At 40.1% G+C, this 25,308-nt stretch overlaps 1 pseudogene; it reads right to left on the bottom strand.

Annotated features, from left to right (window-relative positions):
* Positions 1-25,308, bottom strand: part of LOC102686880 (zinc-binding protein A33-like) — a 36,021-nt pseudogene that overhangs the window by 4,134 nt on the left and 6,579 nt on the right.

Here is a 25,308-nt window from a genome sequence, read left to right as displayed (position 1 = left end):
AAGTTAGTAAATATTAATAATGTGGCTAAAATACTGAGTTTTAAGACAACCCTCATCTTGTGTTTTTTAAAACATGTATTTAAAGCATATTAGCCTGTGAAAAAAAAAATTCAGCAGTTACAGACTGATGAGCATTTGTCAATTTAATTCTAGACTGAGTGTTTCTATTATACATATTTTTGACAAATCAATAATTCTTTTGACAGCCATATGAGAGAAGCAGTTTATTAAATAATTTAAAGTTAGAACAAGAAGGGTATGTTAAAAAAAAACCAATGTGGCACCTATACAGATGGAATTTTTTTTTGTTTTCATTAGATGTAAAATATATTTTTTCATGTGAAATGAAAATGAAATGCATTTTAGTATACTTTCTTAACCATGAATTGTTGCTTAAATATATTTACAATATATTACAAAATGCATTTTACAAACCAAGGTATACACATTTTATATTTTATTTTTATTTATTCAAAATATATAGTCATTTTTTTTAAATAAAAATACATACAGTATAAATAAATACATTTCAAAGCAAGAAATAAATACCAATAAATATAAATAAAACACATTTTCTTTTGGCTTTTCTTTTGCATGGTGTAATATTGACACAGTATACTGCAATACAGTGGTACAGACTCTTATGAAATTAATTGTGTTTAACTAATTCTTTTAAACATTTGTGTAATTATGCACAAAAATATTTGTAAGCAACATAATGTATAAATACAATAATTGCAATATGCTTATTAAACACTATATTCACAGCATTTTGTTATGGAAATTATGTTAAATTAATTTAATTTATTTTTAAGTTATTTATAATATATTGTCCTTATGATGAAGACAGTCCAAACATAATATGTTAACAACTTTTATTAAAGTTACATTCTTTCAATGTTATTACATTTTCATCAGTAAAATGTCAACAACACTGCCATGAAGAATCACTTTTGGTTGAATCTTTGCTTTAATTTCTAAAAGACACAAAGCAAAAGATTATTACTGAACACAAACAGATGCCATTCAACTAATTGTGTGAATTGACTTAGTAATTTTGTGCACCTGAACTAATTTACGGAGTGAACATGCAATCAGTATACTTTAGTTTTGGATTTTTTACGTTTTTTGCTGAGATTATTTTCCCATAAAAGGGCTCAGTTGGAGTATTCTTTTTTTTTATTTTAATACTGTAATGAAAAATACTCTAATAATGTGTATATACCTGTATCATTTTTAATGTAACAAAAAAGAAAATCACTGGAAGAAGGCGAATATTTTAGCAAGCCATTTTATATTTATTTACTATTGGTAAAGCAAAATGTTCCTGAAACCAATGTACAAAGTACAGTTATATATATAAAGTCATATTAATGTCATATTTTTATACTTACATAAGACAAGAGATGAATATACAAAAAAACTAAGAATCTTCCAGCTGCAGGACTGTGAAGTTTGTTTTGTGGGGCAGACCAAATTGAAGTTTAAACTTTTCTCCTAGGAACTTTGGAGGATTTTCTTAATAGTCTTCCTACAGTATATTACTGCTTCAACTGTTTACCTGAAATTATCAATGAATTTAAGGCAATATCCCACCAAATACCATTAATGTTTATGATTTGAAATAGAGGATTATTTTATGTTCTGTTACTTACTTACCTCTGTATTGTTTCCTGGAAATTGCCTGGATGTTTCGAGACACTTCACAACCTGCCATTCTGTGTGAAGAGAACTCTGTACCTTATGACTTTCTGCAATTACCTGCCCTCAGACTGTCAAGGAACATATTTTCTCAGTGGTTTCTGAGTAGAATATTATACATTTTATACATCACAATATCACAATATCTCTCTTAAAATCATTTACACCCTCGATAAGGATGTGGTTTTGTACAAATTTGCAATTGGTTTAGTGACAGACTACTTTTGCATTAGAAAAATGATGATTGTGTAAGACCTGTTTAACTAGGATACAGTACATTCTATGATTTTAATGGTTTATATATGAGTTAATAGGACACCATCCCATCATTCAGGAACAAGAGTGGGTCTAAATGCTGGACATCAGCAATATGCTCAAATCTCCTTTGCCCCATTGCTCTACAGTTGTATTTCCCAATCCTGTCCCTGGGGACCACAAACCCTCTGGATTGTTCCAGTTAAGCACATAATTAAATAACTTAATCGACCTAATAATAATCAAAATGAACACTTTTAAGAGTGAAAATTTTAATTCAGTTTTAACAATTTGAAAATGCAAACAAAAATCAGAAATTAAAATATGTTGATTACTTTGATTTTAATCAATAAGCAGTATACTGTATAACAACAACAAACCTAAATGAGTTTAGGTGCACAAAAGTACTTTGACAGGTCACACAATAAGCTCAATGACATCTGTCTGTGTACAATAATAGTGCATGGAATGACCTCAGAATTAATACACCTGACTCAGGGTAGTCTTTCATAACAGCCCAGGTATATGAATTTGGGTAGCTGCTCTTATTTCGCCTGAGCATTTGATGTAATTTTCTTCTGACTAAGCAGAAAGGGCTCCTGGATGGGTATGAATGAGGGACAGTTCTGGAAAAATGTACTTGTTAGGGAAAAATTGCCTGGGCATTAAAAGGAGGCTATATAAGCACAACAAGAACTAGTTTTACTCTGTACCAGCATTTCATCCATAATCAGGGTTTAAATGTTTCCTGATTGTTACAAGTATGGTGTACAATTCAGAGCTAAGTCCCTTAAATAACAAATTGAAGAGGAAAACAAATTTGTCATTATGTTTATGATGTAGGAATAGATTACATATAAAAACCAAAAAATAATAAATACAATCATAATGTCAGATGTGAAAGGAGCTTTTGTTGTTGATTGTAAGTGCTGTTGTCATGCTGACTGAGAGAATAGGGAAATCACTTTTCATAAGCACATAAGACAACTAATATTTTATGAGGACACTGGCAGTAGAATAGTGTCTGTAATCAGTGAGCACAGTGGGGCAAATCCAATGATGTGTGTGAACAGGCAATTATTAAGTCGAAATCCTCCTGAAGTGTAGTCAACCTGTAGTTTGGAAACAGTGGTATCTGTTTAGTCATTAGCGTACATTCCTTTGCACAGATTTGTACAGTATATTTGTCAGGTTATATGTGCAGCTGAAAAGGAGCTAGAAGAACAATAACCTGGAACTCTACAGGAAACATAATGACTAAATAGTCAATGAACAAATGTTGCTTTTTGTTACTGTCGATGCATACTGTACATTTTTCTTCATCTGGTGGATAAGTCAAAATCTAGCATGACGCATACAGTAGATATAAACTAAATGCAAACTAAATATCTGTTGAAGTCTTACTACTTAAAGTTGAATCTATGAAGAATAGTATATCTTTTCAAATGGCAGCTGTGTGAACCACTTTGAAATCTTTTTTTTTTGTAATGATGACACTACACTTTATCAGTACAGTTACCAAAAAGTAAACTAATTCATGTAAACTTAACTTACACTAAAAATAAGCCTATTTTCTGCAATTGACTGAACTGCAGTTTTGAAGTGCAAAATGTTCCAACTGTGATGTTTGAAGCATTAAGTAATATGATAGTAACCTCTTCAATAAAAAGTAATAATTTTATATATTTATTCTCATTTAATATCTCTGAAGGTATGCAATATTTTTTCCATAATGTAATATTACTGGAATTTTACCTTTCTGAATTGAAATGTATCAGTCTAACAATTTTACTTTTTATTACTAGTATTAAAACCATGTTATATAATGTCATTAAGAGAGATTCATAACTGCATTTTCTTTGCCTACTTAGGCATTTTGTATTTTAACAGTTTTGACATAAAGATTAAAATCATAACACCTCTGTAAGTAACACTAGTTTGAAGCAGATTTTTAATATTTTGCAAATAAAGTGTGAAAGATTGTATTACTGATTCCATGCAAACTTGCTTATTTCAGCAATAACCAATTCTAAAACTATAAAACGAGAGGCAGCGCTGCATTAATGTGAGCCAGAATGCAAAAAAGTACTACCCCTGTTGGTTAATTTCTGCTATTTTACATAGATTTATCTGGACCAATTTGCACAGGAGCAGATGCCATGGGATATCACCTACACAATTACAACCCATGGGAGAAAAGGCCACAACTTAAAATCATACAACTGTAAATAATATAAACATTTATTCTTTTGCACAAACCAGTGATCCTAATGTTTGAAATCAAAATGTGTTTTTATGATTACTTAAGGAAAACACATTTCTTATCTTCTCTTACAGTACATCACTTTTCATGTCTTTAATTTATTAAAATTGCAGTACTGCAATATAGATTTATACATCTTAACATACTCAAAAATAATTTAGCATTGTAGGGGGGGTGCCAATTAGCCTGACTTCTGTCTTGTCACAGTTTAGATTAAGCAAATTTTGAGTCATCCATGTTTTTATGTTGGAGATGCAATTAGAAAGAAAAGATACACCCACATCAGTGTTAAGTTGGTATGGGTGTAGATTTGAGTATCATTATCATAGAAGTGATAGGTCAGGACATGTGATCTTAAAAGCTGACTAAGCGGAAACATGAAAATGCTGAAAAGTAGGGGGCCCAGTTTCAAGCCCTGAGGAATATCAGACTTGATTAATCCAATTTCAGACCTAAATCTGCCAAGAGAGACAAAGTGACAGTGATCAGTGAAGTACTGAACCAAGAGCAGTGTCAGAAACTCCAAACACAAAGCACTGAGATCACGAAGAATAAAAAATAAAAAGAGAATTACAATCAGAAGCTATTAGATGATCGTTAGTGATTTTGACCAGAGCAGTTTCTGTGCTGTGAAGTTGTCAGAAGCCACACTGGAGGGGTTTTGTAAAGGTTTTTTGCAATGAGGTGGTTATTTAACTGAATTGTAACAGCACATTCTAAATTTTTGCAAGAAAGGGTAAGTTGGAGATGGGGCAAAAATTGTTTAGATTGTGCAGAGACATGTTTGGCTTTTTTGACAAGGGGGTAATGGCAGCAGTTTTGACGACCTTTGGTACAATACCTATGCTCAAGGACTCATTTATTATACTGAGGACAATGGGACAGAAATAAATGAAACAGGATTGAAATAAAGTGGTGGGAATGGGATCTAATAGGCAGGTGGACATGTGGTGGATGTGAAGCAGAAAAAAAAAAATAATTAAGAATCGTTATGTGAAATAAGTACTTTAAATCCCTAACTTACTTAACACAATTAAGGGGTGATTAGAATCCAGTAATCAAATAATAGGGTAACAAAGGACAGAATTTAGGTACAGTAGCTCTGGCTTGCATAATCAGAAAGAAAGAAAGAGTTTGGGCTACACCAAGCAATTAGTGGACATGTCATGCCCTGATCAAGAGACATTTCAGAGACCTCAAAATAAGAGTACTCAATTCTAATCATTCTAGAGGAGTATACAAAACATCAATTCTAAACATCAATTCATCCACTATCATACAAACAGCCTATTTAAAATATTTAAGACAATGATGTCTTCAAGATAGATAGATAAGACTATCTATTGATCCTGAAGAGAAATTGAGGTGTTACAGCAGCCCAGCACAAGACAAGTAAAAACAGACAACAGAATATTAAAATATGTACTGTAATACAAAATAAAGATAAAATAAACACATAGTTAGATGTGTGCAAAATATGCTCATAGTCACTTAAAATAAATACATAAAATATGTGCAAAATGTGCATAGGTATATACAGATTGAGTGTCCAAAAAGTACAACATGCTGTCCATAGACAAGCAGATGAAGGGCTAACAGTCCTAGCCTGGGGCAGTGTTATACACCCTGACAGCCGCCAGGAGGAAGGACCTGCGGAAACATTCCCTTGAACAACAGGACTGGTCACCCTTCCGTGATCTCCGCTACAGCATCCCAAAAATCATCTAAGAATTTGATTACTGGAAGAATGTTCTGTGAACAAATGAGTCAAAAGTGAACTTCTTGCCAGAAGTAGAATTGTTTTCTGGTAAAATTTAAAAACTGCCTTTTATTGAAAAGATGGTAATTGTGGTAGTGTTTGGCCTGCTTAAATTCTGTCAGTACTCCAAGGATGGTAGTGATAAACATGAAAATTTGTTTAATTTTTTCTAAGTCCTAAAATAATCAGTAGAATAATGTTTCTGATATGTTCAGGTTGTCATAGTGTATTTTTGGAACCATTAGTCTTTGACATTTTTTAGGATTTTCCGAAGATTTGGGAAGTGCTCTGTTTTGTTGATTTGTAGCTGTAAATACAGTGCCTTGCGAAAGTATTCGGCCCCCTTGAACTTTTCAACCTTTTGCCACATTTCAGGCTTCAAACATAAAGATATAAATTTTTTATTTTATGTGAAGAATCACCAACAAGTGGGACACAATTGTGAAGTGGAACGAAATCTATTGGATTTTTGAAACTTTTTTAACAAATAAAAAAATGAAAAGTGGGGCGTGCAAAATTATTCGGCCCCTTTACTTTCAGTGCAGCAAACTCACTCCAGAAGTTCAGCGAGGATCTCTGAATGATCCAATGTTGTCCTAAATGACTGATGGTGATAAATAGAATCCACCTGTGTGTAATCAAGTCTCTGTATAAATGCACCTGCTCTGTGATAGTCTCAAGGTTCTGTTGAAAGTGCAGAGAGCATCATGAAGACCAAGGAACACACCAGGCAGGTCCGTAATACTGTTGTGGAGAAGTTTAAAGCCGGATTTGGATACAAAAAGATTTCCCAAGCTTCAAACATCCCAAGGAGCACTGTGCAAGCGATCATCTTGAAATGGAAGGAGTATCAGACCACTGCAAATCTACCAAGACCTGGCCGTCCCTCTAAACTTTCAGCTCAGACAAGGAGAAGACTGATCAGAGATGCAGCCAAGAGGCCCATGATCACTCTGGATGAACTGCAGAGAACTACAGCTGAGGTGGGAGAGTCTGTCCATAGGACAACAATCAGTCTTACACTGCACAAATCTGGCCTTTATGGAAGAGTGGCAAGAAGAAAGCCATTTCTCAAAGATATCCATAAAAAGTCTCGTCTAAAGTTTGCCACAAGCCACCTGGGAGACACCCCAAACATGTGGAAGAAGGTGCTCTGGTCAGATGAAACCAAAATCGAACTTTTTGGCCACAATGCAAAACGATATGTTTGGCGTAAAAGCAACACAGCTCATCACCCTCAACACACCATCCCCACTGTCAAACATGGTGGTGGCAGCATCATGGTTTGGGCCTGCTTTTCTTCAGCAGGGACAGGGAAGATGGTTAAAATTGAGGGGAAGATGGATGCAGCCAAATCCAGGACCATTCTGGATGAAAACCTGTTGGAGTCTGCAAAAGACCTGAAACTGGGACGGAGATTTATCTTCCAACAAGACAATGATCCCAAACATACAGCAAAATCTACAAAGGAATGGTTCACAAATAAACGTATCCAGGTGTTTGAATGGCCAAGTCAAAGTCCAGACCTGAATCCAATCGAGAATCTGTGGAAAGAGCTGAAAACTGCTGTTCACAAATGCTCTCCATCCAACCTCACTGAGCTCGAGCTGTTTTGCAAGGAAGAATGGGCAAGAATTTCAGTCTCTCGATGTGCAAAACTGATAGAGACATACCCCAAGCGACTTGCAGCTGTAATCGCAGCAAAAGGTGGCTCTACAAAGTATTAACGCAAGGGGGCCGAATAATTTTGCACGCCCCACTTTTCATTTTTTTATTAGTTAAAAAAGTTTCAAAAATCCAATAGATTTCGTTCCACTTCACAATTGTGTCCCACTTGTTGGTGATTCTTCACATAAAATAAAAAATTTATATCTTTATGTTTGAAGCCTGAAATGTGGCAAAAGGTTGAAAAGTTCAAGGGGGCCGAATACTTTCGCAAGGCACTGTATCATAAACCCAGTTCACTGCACTCATGTGTGAATATTCTCTGTCCCTCTCCTGCTGTTTACAATTTTGTTTGCTCTTTTTTACTTTTACTTCCATACTGGCTCTGTGGCTAAGGATCTGTGCCTGTGGCTAGAAGGTTGCTGGTTCAAATCCCACAGCTGGCAGAGGAATCCTACTCTGTTGGGCTCCTGAGCAAGACCCTTAACCCCAACTGCTCCAGGGGTGCTGTACAATGGCAGACCCTGTGCTCTGACCCCAAGCTCTCTTCCTGTCTGTGTGTCTCATGGAGAGCAAGCTGGGGTATGCATTCATCACCTTGAATTGGAAATGTGTATAACTGTAAAAAACAGCGAAAGCTCCAAATCATTTATTCACATGAGCAGTGTTGCACGTTGTTATAGATACCTTGACTGGACAGATTCGCAGAGGAGTAGGATCAAAGCCAGGAAAAAAGGGAAAACCCTTCTTATAAATGAGTTTTTAAAAGTGTTAATATGTATCTTGTCTTTGGGGTCAGAGAATGACATCCCCCCGTCATAGTCCAGCTGCACTCTGATCTTCTGGGGTTTCCTCTTCAGAATGAGTTGTGTCTCTGGTGAGGTTAGAGCTCTATAATCTCCATCACGTAGACCTATAACCCAGACACCAATCAGTGATTGATCCTTTTCTGTTGATGGATTCTTTGGCCACACCCAACCACCAGCAGGTGTTCTCTCCCATCTCAACATCCCAACAGTGTCTCCCTAAGGTGAATCCTTCAGAGCCCAGAACATACATATAGGGATCAAACCTCTCTGAGTTGTCAGGAAGTTGCTTAATCCATTTACCACTATTTCTCACACTGGTCATATCCTGGGATATAAAGAGCCGGGCCTGTGCTGTGTTAGGGTCTAGAATTACAGGAACTGAAATAAAAAAAAACAATTAAGAATGTATAATTCATCCATTTTCTAAGTTTTCTTCTAATTCAGGGCCCTGGGGAAGGTGGTGCCTATCCCAGCAAACAACGAGTGCAAGGCAGGATACACCCTGGACAGGATACCAGTCATCGCACAGCACACACAGACACACAGACACAAAAACACTTACACCAATGCCAGTTTTCCAAGAAGGCAATTAACCTACCAATATCTCTTTTAACTGTGGGAGGACATCAAAGAGAATATATAAGTTTCCCAAAACATATTGCATTCACTTCCATGGATTAATGAGAAAACATTCAGGCTTACCTAGGAATTGTATCAAATGCTTTCTTTAGGTATGAGATGAGTGAACATCAATCCAGTTTTATATTAACTTTTATAAACACTCATTGACTGCCAGTATATTTACTACAGGTGACTCACATTTCAGTGGCTATTTTCTTTTCTGAAATCCTGCCATTTTGGACTTTGCGCTTAAAATCTATCAACCATTGCCCTTTTTTAATCAACTACAGAGATCCAAGTGCACAGGAAGAAAGAAATGCAGAGTGACTGAAGAAACAGAACAAGGATGCTGGTGTACTGGGTGCAGTATCAGAGACAACCAATGTTTTTAATTTGGATGAATAGTATATAGGTAGTCAATGTAATAAAAATACAGTACTATTGCACCAAAGGCACTGACAGAGATACAGTGATAAAGTATGGGTCATAAACCACTGAGCACAGCAGTGCACTGAAGCAAAACTTGTCAGATCCAAAGGTGTACTATGTTATGGAATGACTGAACCTAAGGTTATGGGAACAGAAGGTTATAAGAAAAAGCACAGCACTAGAATGGTAAATGTCCAGGAGCTGAGGACACTAATGTGCAGAGCTATTGAGTTATTTAACTAGGTGTAATGCAAGATAACCACAGAGTGTAGGCACAGTAGTCTAGCACTATATGGAAGGTCCAGAGTACATGAACCAGTGTAAATGAGAACCTGTAGAAGCTGGAGCATAGAATCCACAGCAGCAGGTATATCTGATCCTGAAGGACAAACAAATACTGTCTAATCCAAAATAAGATAATTTAATATTTCATGTATATTCTTACAATAGAATATATCACTGATATAGAATAGCTGCATGAATCCTGGGTAAGTTGAAGTATTAGTTACTGTAGTTTAAGTTACATTGATGTTCTCTGGGTGCTAGGTCATATTTGAAGTTACTTGGGTCACAGAGGATCTTACTTGAGTAGAGTTGGGCTGGCCAAGGTAAGATCTGAACAAGTGGATCACACAAGTAGCTTGTTTGCCAGGTCCGATGCTGTATGTGCACTGCTAAGAAACAGGAGTGTCTTACTGGACTGAGACAAATTGAGTGGAATGCTTTTGCACCTGAAGAGTAGGGCTTTGCCTGACAAGTAAATAGTGTACTTTCTTGCCCTAAAGAGGGAAGCAGGAATATAGACTGTAGAAGGACAGGTAGCTCAGGATCTGGAAGAGGAATGTAATGGCAAACTGGGTGTTACTGTGTCAAGGATGTTATGATTTGGCCTGGAGAAACATCCCTGGTCAAACCTGGCTTAGTGAGGAACTCTTCTGGTCTCAATGCCTTTGGGCTAATTAAGATGGTAAGCAAAAGAGCAAGGAGGAAAGGGTTGTTCAGTCTAAATCCAGGCTCTTACTTCCATGTGAGTTGAGATGGGAGTTTTCACTAACGCTGAGTCCTATGCATGTACTGAGGGGCATTACAGGTGCTGGAGAGGTGGGCTGCTTGGTACTTCATTTATCAGGATCAATAGGGCAGAATTATGCTGTCAAAGACTATTGGAAGTGTTTTTATGAACATATTGAAGGTTATTGAAGTGGTTTCAGTAAAAATACTGTAGCATTTGGACGTTATAGAATGAGTCTAATTGAATAGTGCCTGGTTGTGTCAGAGTGAATACTGATTAGTGAAGAGAAGAAATGGGTGACAAGGAGCTAATCAGGTTGATGATTCTAGTGCTTGGTGATTAATGAAGAGTAAAGAACTAATGAGAAAATCTAAATCCTGGACAATGATGGATGTGAGGAGTCATGGGTTACAGCAGTTGTCGTACTCACATGTGGAGGTGTTAAATGTCTTGTGTGCATGTATTGAGAGTAGCACATTGCCAAAAGATAATTGTAAAAAAGCTGGGAAGAAGCCTGATTAGTATTCTCGGGACACAAAATAATCAAGGCCCTGGAGGGGTCCAAATCCAACAGTAGAGCAGACTCGCTACAATTAACATACAGTATAACACAACTAGCAAGTAGCTCAGGCTAGAGGAGTTGCACCTGATTGACTACAGAATTCTCAATATTCTCTCTGCACTTTGAAAACCTCCCCCTTATCATAAGGGGGAGGTTTTCAAAGTACAGAGAGAATATTGAGAATTCAATATTGAGAATTCAATATTCTCAGTACTGTGAGCCCCCCCCCCAGTACACACAGTACTGAACAATTCCCAACATCTTCTTCCAGACTCTGTACTTTAGTGAGCCTGGGTGCTTGGCAACATCTGTCAGTGCTCCTGAAACCCCGTCTAGATCCTGTAGCTTACACAGAGCTCTGCAATAATATTCAGGAGTCAGTGCGGCACCTGGATTGTTTTAAAAACCTAATAAAAAGATAAACGGGCTTATGGCTACATACTGTACCTTCTCTTTGTGGTCTTGTACATCTGGAAAACAACATTATATGTAATTCATATTATTTTTGAGAAAGAAAAATGTATGTATTGTTCACACAGCACAGATACACATAATATCTGTTACATATAAACGTAGATGCATTTATTTTATTTAATGGAAATTGAATATTTTCATACTGATAAAATCTAAAGCACACACAAGAGGAAACAGTATAATGTGCTGTCATAGCTACTTTTCTGCCCTTTTAACATAGAAATTTGAATTTTGAACCTAACAATGATACAGTCATTGCATAAATATTAAATCCCATTATTAAATACTAAACATTTTGTATGTTTTCTGGGACTTGAGGAAGGACTCCTGGCTTAAATCAGATCTTTTTCATGTAGTTCTACAGTTTCTATTAATCTAAAGGAGATCGTTTTCAACCATCTATGTAGTGGTAAAATATGTGGGATACACTTTCACCTAAGGTACCATGTCTGAAGGCCTTCTTTCCTCCCATCATGTCAGCCCATTGCATTGGAGAGCAGCATGCACTGCCCACTATTACCTCTTATACGAACTTTGGAATTGATCACCAATCAACAAGCATGCAGACATTGTAATGTGATTTTGTACTTTCGTCACATCCAGGCAGTGGTGATGCACGCGGGCTGTGCCTGGTATGTCACTATTTGGACAGGACTTGTCCCATCTGTCTGTCAGATCAACTATTTGGCTGCTGTAGAGCACAAGTGCACAAAGAAGCTCAGACTAAATACTGTGCCAATCATTACATCACATATAACATCAAGATGATCCAATGATTGAATGGATGTTCGTCAGCTGAGGTCATCAAGACACTCTGTGAGGGTGCAGACAGACATCTGGAATTATTCTAAGAAGAATCAGCAAAAGAACTTTACACTGCAACCACGGGGCTCACCACACAACCTACAGGATTATAGAAACTCAATGTTGTTGGCTTGACATGACCCTCTTTATTTTGCAGAGCATATTCCCAAATCAGCTTGGCTTTTGCCTTATTCTGGAGCCTGTGGCTTAGCTACTGTACCTTACCCAAATACATATACCAAATCTGATTTTTTGTTCTCATTCTGCTGGAAATGTAACTGATGCCGGTCCTGTCTTCCATGTAGTGCATAGTTCAGGACTATGTGCAGATGGTACTGTATAATCCGGAAGTGACTGGAAAAGGGCTACGGGGAAAATACTGTGAGGAAAGGAAGAGATGGTGAACAGGGGGTGGTGCCGACAGTGAATCCAGGTGCAAGGGTGGAAAGCAGGCAAACAAGTCCAAAAACAGTCCAATGTAGGAAATCTGGGGCGCAGTCCAAAATCCAAAACCAGGGAATCCATCCAAGACAAGACAATTAAAAACAGGAACAGGGATATGGAACAAGGAGATTAAAATGGAGTGACGAGGCCAGGTGCTCCGAGCTCAGCTTGGTCAGGACGCTGTAAGGAAGCCTATGCCTTCAAGCCGCAGACATAGGGCAACTTGATGCTAGGGCCCCTGTCTTCCAATGTAGAACCCTGAGCTTCCGCAGCACTGGGTTTAAATAATGAACAGAACAAGGGGCAGGTGAACGTGATAATGAAACTAAAATACAAAAGGGTTGGAGCGACCTTAGAGGAGGAATGAAGATCAGGAAACACCTCAGTTCCATAGGTAATAATAATAATAATAATTGCTTACACTTATATAGCGCTTTTCTGGACACTCCATTCAAAGCACTTTACAGGTAATGTGGACTCCCCTCCACCACCATCTATGTGCAGCATCCACCTAGATGATGCGATGGCAGCCATAGTGCGCCAGAACACTCACCACGCTATCAGTGGGGAGCAGGTTACACTCCTACTCTGCCTTTGGTATAGATTCCAGGTTACTCTTCCCTTCCCAAGAATAAGCAGATGGATTTTTACTTTCTGTTTTTTTGTTTTCTATTGTAAACGTTGCGTTTTTTTACAAACTGTTTACCTCAACTTCTACATTTTTTTTTCACTGTTTAGTGTTGAAAAAAATGTTTTGAGTTATTTATGTTGCTATTTTATTTTTGGGCACTCAGATTTTCTTTCACCGCCAGCAGCCATGTCACCCTGCAACTTACAATTAGCAGACTACTGAAGCTAAGCAGGTATGAGCCTGGTCAGTACCTGGATGAGAGACCTCCTGGGAATAACTAAGGTTGCTGCTGGAAGAGGTGTTAGTGAGGCCAGCAGGGGCTGCTCACCCTGCAGTCCATGTGGGTCCTAATGCCCCAGTATAGTGAAGGGAACACTATACTGTAAACAAGCGCTGTCTTTCGGATGAGATGTAAAACCGAGGTCCTGACTCTCTGTGGTCATTAAAAATCCCGTGGTGTTTCTCGAAAAGAGTAGGGGTGTAACCCTGGCATCCTGGCCAAATTTCCTATGCTTCCTAATAATCCCCTTCTATGAATTGGCTACATTACTTTGTTCTCCCTCCCCACTCCGACGGCAGGTTGAGCGACGCGCCGGTTGGCGTGTTCTCGGTTGCATTTAATGGCAACGTCAGCTCAAAGATTTGGTTCAAACCACCAAATGGAGACGGGCGTGCCAACAAGCGGACCCTGCTGATGAAGGGATTAGTGCTAGGATGAGAGAGAGATTTTCTTTAACCATAAAAAAGCCAGCTGTATAACTTAGCACCCTTGAATTGTACCACTACTATGGTAGTGTTGAAAAAAATTGTTATTTTTGCCGTTGCTAAATCCTAGCTCCTGTAGCACCTCAATGTTAGTTACAGTGCCTTGCAAACATTTTTCATTTTCTTGTTTAAAGCCTACAGTGAAGGTATTTTTAAGAAACAAATAATCACAACAAATGCAACAAACTGTGGAAAAACAAGGTAAGGTAAAACAAACTTTGTGAGGTTGATGTTTTCTTCCTTCTCTAACATGTAGCTGCACTGAAGAGTTACCTTTGGAAACCTGAATGACATTCAATATGGAGGAAGTATGCAAACTTTACACAAAAGGTACTGCAGGTTGAATTGGAAGGCAGGATCAAAATGCTGGGAATCAGAAGTGTCTTCCCTTACTGTTAAGTACAGTATACTTTTTAATTCTGAGAAAATTATATTTGATTAAACTTATTATTTTTTAACTTCAGTATTACAACAAAGACTCAAACAGCCTGCTCTATTTTAGAGTACATAGTGGCTTCATACACTTTCTTATACACATCTACTTATAAACATCTACTGGGGTCTTAACACCATCTTAATACCCATTCTCTCTTAGTAAATATCAATAAAACTCCATTCAGGAGGATTTATATACCAGCTCTGTCACCCTGAACACATTGTTTTATAATCCACTGTTATAGACACCTTCACAGGGCAAATTCTCAAAGGAACAGGTTCACTTCCTGGCCTGAAGACTGGGAACACTCTTTCAGCAAATGTGTCTGTAAAAGTGTAGATGGGAGTCCCATCACTGGGGTCAGAGAATGACACCTTTCCCCTTTCATAGTCCAGCTGCACTCTGATCTTCTGGGGCTTCCTGTTCAGTGTGAGTCGTGTTCCTGATGAGGTCAGTGCAGTGTAATCACCTCCACAGAGTCGTAGAGCCCAAATTCCTTCCTCTGGACACAGACTGATTGATCCTTTTCTATTCATGGACTCTTTGACTAAACCTAAGATCCAAAACTTTTTTTCTTTCACCTCAACATCCCAGCAGTGTCTACCTGAGGTACTGTATGAAGAAAGATGTGAAGACGAGGGTTTGAATTTAATCCTTTCTGTAGGGGGTTTAGACTTCTAAGTCACAAGCTGGGGTTTATGGCAGGAAAGGGGGTTAACTGATAAGGATTGCAGATGCAAGCTAGGAACCCCCCTGGGTGTAATCTTAAACTGACCATTTGTCCAGAACATCGTAAACTGGCCAAATACCATGAACCCCCTCTTTACCATCAGACTGAGTGACGTCAGAAACGGAGAAGAAAACACTATATAACCCAAAAGTTTGTACCAGTACGGTGAACAATACTTCGGTTTTGTTGTTTCTTGCGGGAAACAAGACTTCGGCTTTATTGTTCTTTGCATGCAATAAACTCATCTGTTTTACTTCATCTCGGGATCAAGAACCTTATTCGTTCTGTAACAACAAATTTGGCGTAGTCGGCGGATGCTCCAGAAGGCGCAGAACTTCCCATCGGCAGGAGAGACGGTCAGCACGCACATTACTAAGAGGTAAGGACTCCTCTTTTAAAAAAAAAAGTCCCGACTCTCTCTGACCGATTGGGAAGTCTCTGCTCCCTGCGAGAATCGCCCGAGATGACAGAGTAAACGTGAGTTCCCGAATTCCTCTGGCCTGGGGAAGACACCGGTGTATGTAATGGGTTGTTTGCTGTAAGCCCAGAATTTGGTCTGGCAGGGGGTCCGCGGTATTGTGTACAGGCGTTCGAAGCTGGTGTATGCCTTAATTGCGCGTGGAGTTTTTGAACGGGTTTTGGACCCTTACCGCGAAGTTCAGGACTGGTGTGGGCCTTAATTGCGCCCGGAGTTCTGAAGGTCAGAACTGGTTTGGGCCTTAATTGCGCCCGGAGTTCTGAGGCTCAGGATCGGTGTGGGTTTTAATTGCGCCCGGGGTTCTGGAGCTGAGTGGTGCATTAAATGCATGTAGTTCAGGACTGGTGTGGGCCTTAATTGCGCCCAGAGTTCTGAAGGTCAGAACTGGTTTGGGCCTTAATTGCGCCCGGAGTTCTGTGGCTCGGGATCGGTGTGGACCTTAATTGAGCCCGGGGTTCTGGAGCTGAGTGGTGCATTAAATGCACGTATAATCCAGGATTGGTGTGGGCCTTAATGGCGTCCGGGGTCCTGAGATTAGCTACGCCTTGATCGTGCACGGATTGGCGTGGCGTGGTTTTTTGTTTTAAAGGAAACAGGAGTAGAAGAGATATATATGTATGTATGTTTTTGGTGTTTTCCTTGTTTGTGAAATACATATACACACGCACGACACTAACATAAACACACCTCATAATAAAAGAGCAAAGCATTAAGTATCAGGATTTAAAGGACGTTGAGACCACCCTGATTGAGCTCAGTGCGTAAGTCCACCCCGGGGCAAAAGCAGCAATGCTGGCGTTCTGGGGATGGTGAATTACTGATCAAGAAAGGGGGTTTTCGAGGTCTCGTTCCTTACCTGTGAACAGTGCAGTGTAAGTCCTCTCTAAAGTCTCGGAGAGGCATTTAGATCTGAAGGTAACAGACGCCCTTGGCTGAATGAGTGCAGGAATGCACAGGTTTTTCAAGTGAAAGCATCCCCTTACTGTATGAGCTGTTACCTCACACACGACAAAAGTAAAAGAGACCGAACATGTGTGCTAACTGATGGTTTGAGAAAGTGGTGGAAGAGTCTGTTTATATATCGGAAAAGTGTAAGTTGATGGAAAAGAAGGAGAAAAATATGGGAAAAGCTGAGTTTGTCAGAGGGAATTTGGGGCGAAGACGCCTGTAAAGAAAGCATATGAGTATTGATTGGCAAAAGCACAAGCATGTAGCTCCCACCCTGGTGCACGGCCGGCACCAGTGGTGGCAGATACATGAGAAAAAAAAAAGAAATTGGGATGTGACTTAAAGTGTGTTTACGGGGAAAACAAAAACCTGGAAGAAAAGATACTTTACTCACTACGAAAGAGTATAAACAAAAGCGAAAAGAGGCAGTGCAGGAGAATCAGAAACTGAAAGAAGAATTAGTTCCGGGTCACACTGCACTAGTTAATGTGTTATATCCTGCTCTCCCATAGGGGAACAGACAGGCAGGAAATGAAAATAATTGGGATCAATTCCCACAGTGACCATATGGAGACAGGGGGTCTGAGTGGGATGACACCTGGTACGAGTGTGATAGAGACGGAACAGGAACTCCCTTAAACAGAGGGCGCCCGCAGACCTGTATTCTCACCCTAAGTGGGAGAGGGCCTGATGTAGCGGGGGCTGGCGCTGTTGATGACAGCGACACTCTAAGTGTCTAGCACCCCGTCGAGGGGGTCCACACTCGCACCTACCTTCCCTGATTCCCCCATAAGATCAAATGCAAAACCGGAAGATATTGACCGGTGGGTTAAAGCACCGCACCCGAAATTAGAAATGCAGTGAACCTGCAGTGCGCTTCAGGAATTAAAAGGATTAATGTAGAAGTAAAACAAGAATACAGCACATTGTAGTACGAAGAGAAAAATATATTCTTGATGTGTATGTGTGTTTTATGAATTTGTGTGCTGGCATGTATGTGTGTAACTATGAGTTTTGGTATACTAAATGACGGTGTGAGTGTGTTTAGCCAGCGGGACTGGCTAGAGACGTAACTAAAGAGACTTGACAAAAAATCAAATTAAGGAGATTGGAAAATATAAGAGCGTCTGAAACATAAGTACAGTACAGGTGGACGTAAAAGTAGTTAAACAGTTTTCGTATTTTTATACAATTAGTTGCAATAGTGGAAACAATTTGGTTTTATTCGAATGTCTTGAAACCAGACATGCTGAAACACTGTAGGTCTAGAATCGAGACTGGGGAGAATAACGTCTTGTGAGAAGATCTGTTTACCTAACGATTAGATCCTGTAAATCCCTTGTAGCCTCCCTAAGTCTGTCCCAGTCCAGTGGTTAAAAATGTACTGTTAATGGAGTGTTGGTTTCTCTGTTAGGGGATACTGGAGCACTACTGTCATGCTTGTTTCACTCCTCTGTTCAACAGTGTGCTATAGATTAATGTATATGGGAAGACGGCAGGAGGCCACAGGAGTATTGGGACAGCAAGTTGAGTACAAGATTTTAATGGGTGGTTTTATTCCAGATCTATTGGGGTGGAATATTATGCATTACAAAGAATGACTATCCAGAACAGGGTATCACGTGGCTTTAACTGACTGTGATCACTCAGTATGTTGATGGTATTCTGAGTGCTTCCCCTGACGAGGAAACCCACAAGTCTGAGTTGCTTCACTTTAGAGTGTCTAATAGAAGCAGTTATGATAAGGCCCTTTTGTGTCTAGCATTGTGGAATTTTAACAGGGCCTGGGTGCAATGTTTTTACGGGGTGAGCACAACTCTTAACAGATCTGCTTAAGGGGGGAGTGCAGTACAAGGACAAGATTGCCTGGGTTCCCGCAGCAAAAGCCGCCTGTAATAATTTGAAACAAGCTCTCTTACAGGTGCTGAGACTGGGGTTTCCTCAGATGGATCAACCATTCCTTTGTATTATTGCAAGTTGCTGACAGAGGCCACCCAAGGAGCCCGCGACCAGGTCCTGGAGGCGTGGGGACCACCACCTGAAGGAGGGCACAACCTCATCCTAGGAGAGTGGGTGTGGATCAGGAAATTTCCTTCACAGGTTCTCCAGCCCAGGTGGGACGGACCCTACCAGATCCTGTTGACAACCGAGTCTGCGGTTTGAGTGGAAGGAAAAGATCGCTGGATCCACGCGTCACACTGCCGACGAGCCTCATCCCCAGTTACAGACTCAGAATGAAATCATTTCTGTTAATAACGATAATTGTTGCTGTAGGACTATGTTCCGCAGGGATTAATGATCATCTCTCCCACAAAGGAGAACATGGAATTAATTCCTTTTTAGGCCTCTCCTATCTGACAGCTAAGAAAACCAACCAAAGTGCCTGCTGGGTGTGTGCCGCATTACCCAAATATGTACAGGGAGGACTTCCTATGGGGGCCATTCCTTGGCGTCTCGAGGAAGTCATAGGCATGATCATTTGGAGGGATAATTTAGGAGATTTTAATATGACAAACTATGGGGGTTGCCATAACACGACTTTAACCTGCACAACATTACAATATCTACAGGAGCGAGGCTTAGAGCCCACGAGTTTCACAGGCTCTTATGCTCCTAAATATAACAGAAGCCATACACCACTGTAGTGGTTTGATGGGTTTACTGAGACAATTATTAATTGTAGCAGTAATCACGAGGTTGTTCGTTGGGGCTTTTAGAAAATCAATCGTCAGAACAACTAACAACGCACACACACGGGTTCAATACACGAGATACATTTATTAATATAAACTGTGCACCAAACATATACTAGTCTGCCTGGATACAAGCGGCAGACCTTACTGTGAGGGTTATCCATACACAAGGTATATAATCTCGAAGAGATGCAAACACAAAGAGATACACAACAGAGAATATATGTCAATATATATCGTTCGGTTACCAAATCGCTAATCAGTGTTATTACCCACTGTTACTCTAAACTCGGAAGTAAATACTGTACATTACTCATGAATTAAATTGATAACAACTTGTGTTGATGTACAATTGAATTCTCGAGACGCAATGTAGAACATGGGGTTTACTTATCCACTGTGTTTGGATTTGGAATTTCCTGGCACGAACACCAAACCAGCTGACAGGCTCTGTTGCAGTCTCTGTTCCAGCGGTTGTCCAATGGGCGTTGTGTCGGCGTCCTCTGGTTACCGGCCAACCAGTCGAGGTGCAGCTCGGAGTAGGACGGGCGGAGGAACCTGACTGCGGCGCGCAGGGCAGTCGTTGCTCCGAGGGGATCTACCAGCAGTCCGGCTGGCTAGTAGAAGGTCTCTATGCACAGAGTGTGACCGCGAGTCCTCACAAGTCACTCTTTTGCCTTGGAAGAAACTGGTTCATTCCCGGTCCAGCGCTGCTTCTGAATAAGCTATTCAGGTTGTCGACGAGGGTCCAACTGTAGGCTGCCGTTGATCAAGCGGAGCATTCACGTTGGTAGAATTCTGAGTATGTACGGGATCCTCGGCCTCGCGCTTAGAACAAAGTCCAAGTCCTTTTGCAGACAACAGCAGTTGTCACGTGATTGTCTCTGAGGATGCACGAAAATGGCTTGCGCTCCCTTTTTGATCAAGACCCAGATGTGTGCTGATTGGTTGAGAGTTTGGCGGGCATTGGAGACCCACGTGGTATTACCACGCCCTGCCAGTCCCTGATGAGGTGAGATATAAGTCACTTACTCTTGACACTTAGGAATGCAGTCCAGATGTCCATTCGGCACTCCCTAGACTGATAGGCGCCAATGGATGACCATTGATCATGATAGCCATTCTTAGCTAATTGCATCCCCGTCTGGGAGCTTGTTTTTTATTAAAAGAAAACATCTTAAATCAGCCTGCATGAATTATTTCTCTGTGGCTGCACCACAGAGATGGAGGGTGAGATGGGGCCTCCTTTAGGAGCATACCAACGCTTAATTCTGTCTTATTAACAAGCATTGCCGCTACACCACCATACCTGACTCTAAATAAGGTACGTGAGGGAAACATATGTTTTTAGCACACTAATGGTCTGCACTTGGTTGGATGGAGTTGTTGCAACCTTACCATCGCTGCAAATATATCCACCTCTACCTTCCAAATTCCAGGATGGGATCGGCACACCCTACAATTCGGTATAAGCTTCTTATTTTCAGAGGCATGGGGAGCGCCAAACGGAACATACTTCATTTGTGGAAAACGAGCCTACCCATGGTTGCCAGCCCAGTGGTCTGGCTCATGTTATTTAGGATATGTGGTTCCTCATATCCGTGTTCAAACCCACAGCCCCTTCGGACCTAACCACAGACCACAAAGAAAAACTGGCTGATTAGGAATATTATTTAGGTATAATATTTCCACAAGCTGGCATAAACTTTCTGAGTCGAGAGTTAATTCAAATGGCCTCGACTTTAGAGGAATTAGCAAATTCTACCTCATCTAGTCTGAAGGCTGTTAATGATGAGATGGTAGCCCTCAGAACAGTGGCCATGCAGAACCGACTAGCTTTAGATTATGTACTGGCGGCCCAAGGAGGAACTTGTGCAGTAATTGGCACTGAATGCTGCACATATATTCCTGATAATTCTGAGCACATCTCAGATCTGGCCCAACACATTTACAATGAGGGACAGAAATATCAGGACTATTATACTGAAAATTGGGGAATTGGGTCTTGGGTAAAGTCTGTGTTTGGGGCCTGGGGTGGAACCTTTTTACAGTGTTTATTTGTAGGAATAGTATTGTTTATATGTTTAATTGTAATCATCACGTGCACAAAAACATGTATCACATCTTGCTATAACCATGGAACGTACAATGTCATGGCAATACATACCTGTTCGCCAAGAAAGGAAAGATCTGCCCTGACATTGTATATATAAAAATAGGCTACACTGACGTATACCATATTTTATAAGGGGGGAATGAAGAAAGATGTGAAGACGGGGGTTTGAATTTAATCCTTTCTGTAGGGGGTTTAGACTTCTAAGTCACAAGCTGGGATTTATGGCAGGAAAGGGGGTTAACTGATAAGGATTGCAGATGCAAGCTAGGAACCCCCCTGGGTGTAATCGTAAACTGACCATTTGTCCAGAACATCGTAAACTGGCCAAATACCATGAACCCCCCTCTTTACCATCAGACTGAGTGACGTCAGAAACGGAGAAGAAAACACTATATAACCCAAAAGTTTGTACCAGTACTGTGAACAATACTTCGGTTTTGTTGTTTCTTGCGGGAAACAAGACTTCGGCTTTATTGTTCCTTGCATGCAATAAACTCATCTGTTTTACTTCATCTCGGGATCAAGAACCTTATTTGTTCTGTTACAACATGTAAATCCCTCAGAGCCCAGCACACAGAAACGAGAATTAAATCTCTCTGGGTTGTCAGGAAGTTGCTGTCCTCCAGCTTTGTATGTCATACTGGTTAGATTGTTGGACACAAGAGTCACAGGAGCTGACAGGAAAATCAAATAACAGAAATCAACCCAGACCGACTGAAAGAAAAATATAATAAAGCCAAGATATATTGTTACACTTTGTGCATTGTGGAATTTAACTGTAACTGAAACATTAAACGTTTTATTGAAATGAAAAAATTGTGATTTTAGGAAAAATGAATGAAGGAAGGAACCATACAAACAGAAGCACAAACAACATCTGAAAGGGTAACCTTATTTGAGCATTAAATCTAAAATAAAAATGTGGATTTTAATATGAAACTGCTAATTCAAATTTTGAATTATCAAGTTTATTAGTGTGGCTGCTGCAATGAAGTGCAGGGAGCAATTTTAAACCCAGGGCTCCAACACTGTGAGGTAGCAATGCTAACCACTGTGCTACCATGTGGTCTTCCCAAACTGGTCATGGGAAATATGAACAAGTTCTTCCTTATTTTGTAAGTCAAGTTCTCATCTAGGGCCATCTCTCAAGCATGTGATACAAAGTAGGAGGAGGGAGACTACAAAGAGAAGAGCAGTTAGTATTCTATTAACTGTACTGCATAGGAGAATAATGGGATGTGGTTAGCGGCCTCATATCAATTTGACTTGATCTCAACAAAGAGAAAATAAATGAAATCATAGCAGAATAAAGACAAATCAATAAAGAGTAAGGAAACTTTACACAGACAGCCACAATCTCATTTTTCTACTTGATTTTTCTACTTGGATTTTTCTACTTGATTTTCATAACTCTCAATATACAGCACTTCCACATGGCAGACCATCTTAAGATAAGGTTGCAATTACAACTAGCCTGCCAGTAGTGGAAACTGTATGGCCTCCAATCTTTGTAAACAGCCACAGAAGTTGGTAATATATTCATTATTGTATGATTTATTCCTCAACTATGGTCATGAGGTTTAGGTACTAAACCAAAAGAATGTGATTGTGGATACAAGCACCGGTAATTAGATTTCTCCATAGTGCTGCTTAATCTCCATGTGTCACGATCGTAAACCCCTCTGCTTAAGGACGCTCCAGCCCTTCCTAGTTTAATCTTGATCACCTGCACCTGCCTCCAGTTCCTGCCCCTGTCCTGTAAAAGCCAGACGTTCCTGCCAATCTGGGCTCAGCTTTGGAACATGGAAACCTGGAAGTCCGCCTATCAGCGAGTCCAAGATGGGCTCGACGGCATAGGCTTCACAACGGTGTCCTGACCATCTGGGTTCGGGACTGGGCCTAACCCCCTTTTCTTCCCCCGACCCTTCGCCAGATCCCGCTCTGGTTTTTTAACTTTGTTCATCTGTGTCAGGATATATCACCCTGCTTTGGACATTGGCTTTCTCTGGATGCGCTCACAGACTCCTTTGGACTAGTTTACCTAGGACCACTCCCCCCCGAATACCAGCACGCCTTGGACACGGCCCCTGTTCTTCTTCCAGCCCCAATTCTAGTTTTTTTCCCCATGTTTTCTCACTCCTCTCCGGATTGTGCTGTCTGCATAGGGTCCTAAAAAATGCTTCGTGTAACCATGACAGGGTGAAGAGCTTGGAAATCCAGGACTTTGGTGCAGTGTTGCTGCTCCTCAGGATGCAGAGGGTCCAGTAAAGGTGTTTCTGGCATCTGATAAGTATGCCTTCCTGTAGGTGTTCCAAGTAGGGCCCAATGGGAAGAGAACTCAGAACACAGAACACACTGGACAGATTATATCTCTTCAGTGGCCTGGGAACACCTGAGAATTCCCCAGGAGGACCTGGAGACTGTTGCTGGGGAACGTCTGATCGACTATCACCAGGAGTAAGCAATTAGAAAATGGATGGATATACAGATGCAGCCATTCAAAGTGCACGGCACAGACACATACCGGAGGTTATTGGCTACGGCGTCGCGCATTTTGACGCAAGATGATGCGGGGTACCCCGGTACATGATTGGTTGACCGACAGGGGCACTCGTGGTCCGTAAAATTGTTTTTACAGTAAACGTCTTTACTGTGCCCGTTGTAGTATTGAATATTCATATGGAATTTTACCACTGAAAGGAAATCTTAGTGCCTGAGCATAAAAAGAATAGGAGCATACTGCAACGCGTGTGAAGGTCATAAACGATATTAATTTTGGAACATAAACATACAGTATATGGCTGGTCTCGGTACTTTAAAGAAAACATACACGAAACATGGTTTCATTATGACCAGAATTGGTCTTGAGATATTTTTAACTTGGTTTACAGTATTTGAGAGGTATGTCTTACCGATACTATGTAAATACTGGTCACGTATATGTTTCTAGGTTTATATTATGCATTTCATACGGTCAAATTACTTTTGAGCAACTGATAAGAAGCGCGAAACGGTATGCCCGGGGCGTTTTAGTTTCGTTTTGTTTGGGGACTCTGCTTTAACAATGTCGCCGTGGATTGATTAGAGATATCAAGTACATACAAGTCATTTTTTAAATGTTGTAGTTCGTCTTGTAAAAATGTTACGAGTACATCATCTGTCAACAATTACACAGGTTCTGTTTCCATATTGTGGATTTTGGTTACGTAATATTATTTTCTAATTTCACGTTGTGAATATATGATTTGGGCAAACAGAGCCGCAAAGAAGTACATTATGGGTTGTTGTTTTTTTTTGCAGTTTTCTCTAGAACAAGTGATGCTTAAACCTTTGTCTGATTCTTGTGAAACTATCCACACGACAGTTACCTAGGAGTTGACTTCAGTGATGTCACTGATGGGATGTTTCTAAAAATCCATCCACTGTAAAACGTCTTCTCCAGTTGTCCTGCATATGTATTCGCTAATGAAGCTGTGTGTTCTGAGCCTGGTTCTCTACATTTCTGTATGAACCAGCTTAGAGGGCTAAAGAAAGCTTGTGTTTAAATTGAGTGTAAGGTAATTTATGCTTCTAAAGTCATGGTCAGCATTTATTATTGTACTGTGCAGTAAACTTGTTCTGTGCCTAATTACATTATTTTATAGCTTTATCAAATCTGTACATTGTCTGTCGATAATGTTTCTGTAGTGCTTTTTCAGCACTCAGCATGTGAC

This window comes from Lepisosteus oculatus, chromosome 11 (genome assembly GCF_040954835.1).
Source record: "Lepisosteus oculatus isolate fLepOcu1 chromosome 11, fLepOcu1.hap2, whole genome shotgun sequence".
NCBI lineage: Eukaryota > Metazoa > Chordata > Actinopteri > Semionotiformes > Lepisosteidae > Lepisosteus > Lepisosteus oculatus.
The sequence above is the reverse complement of the archived record's forward strand: the minus strand, read 5'-3'. Positions and strand labels throughout refer to the sequence as shown.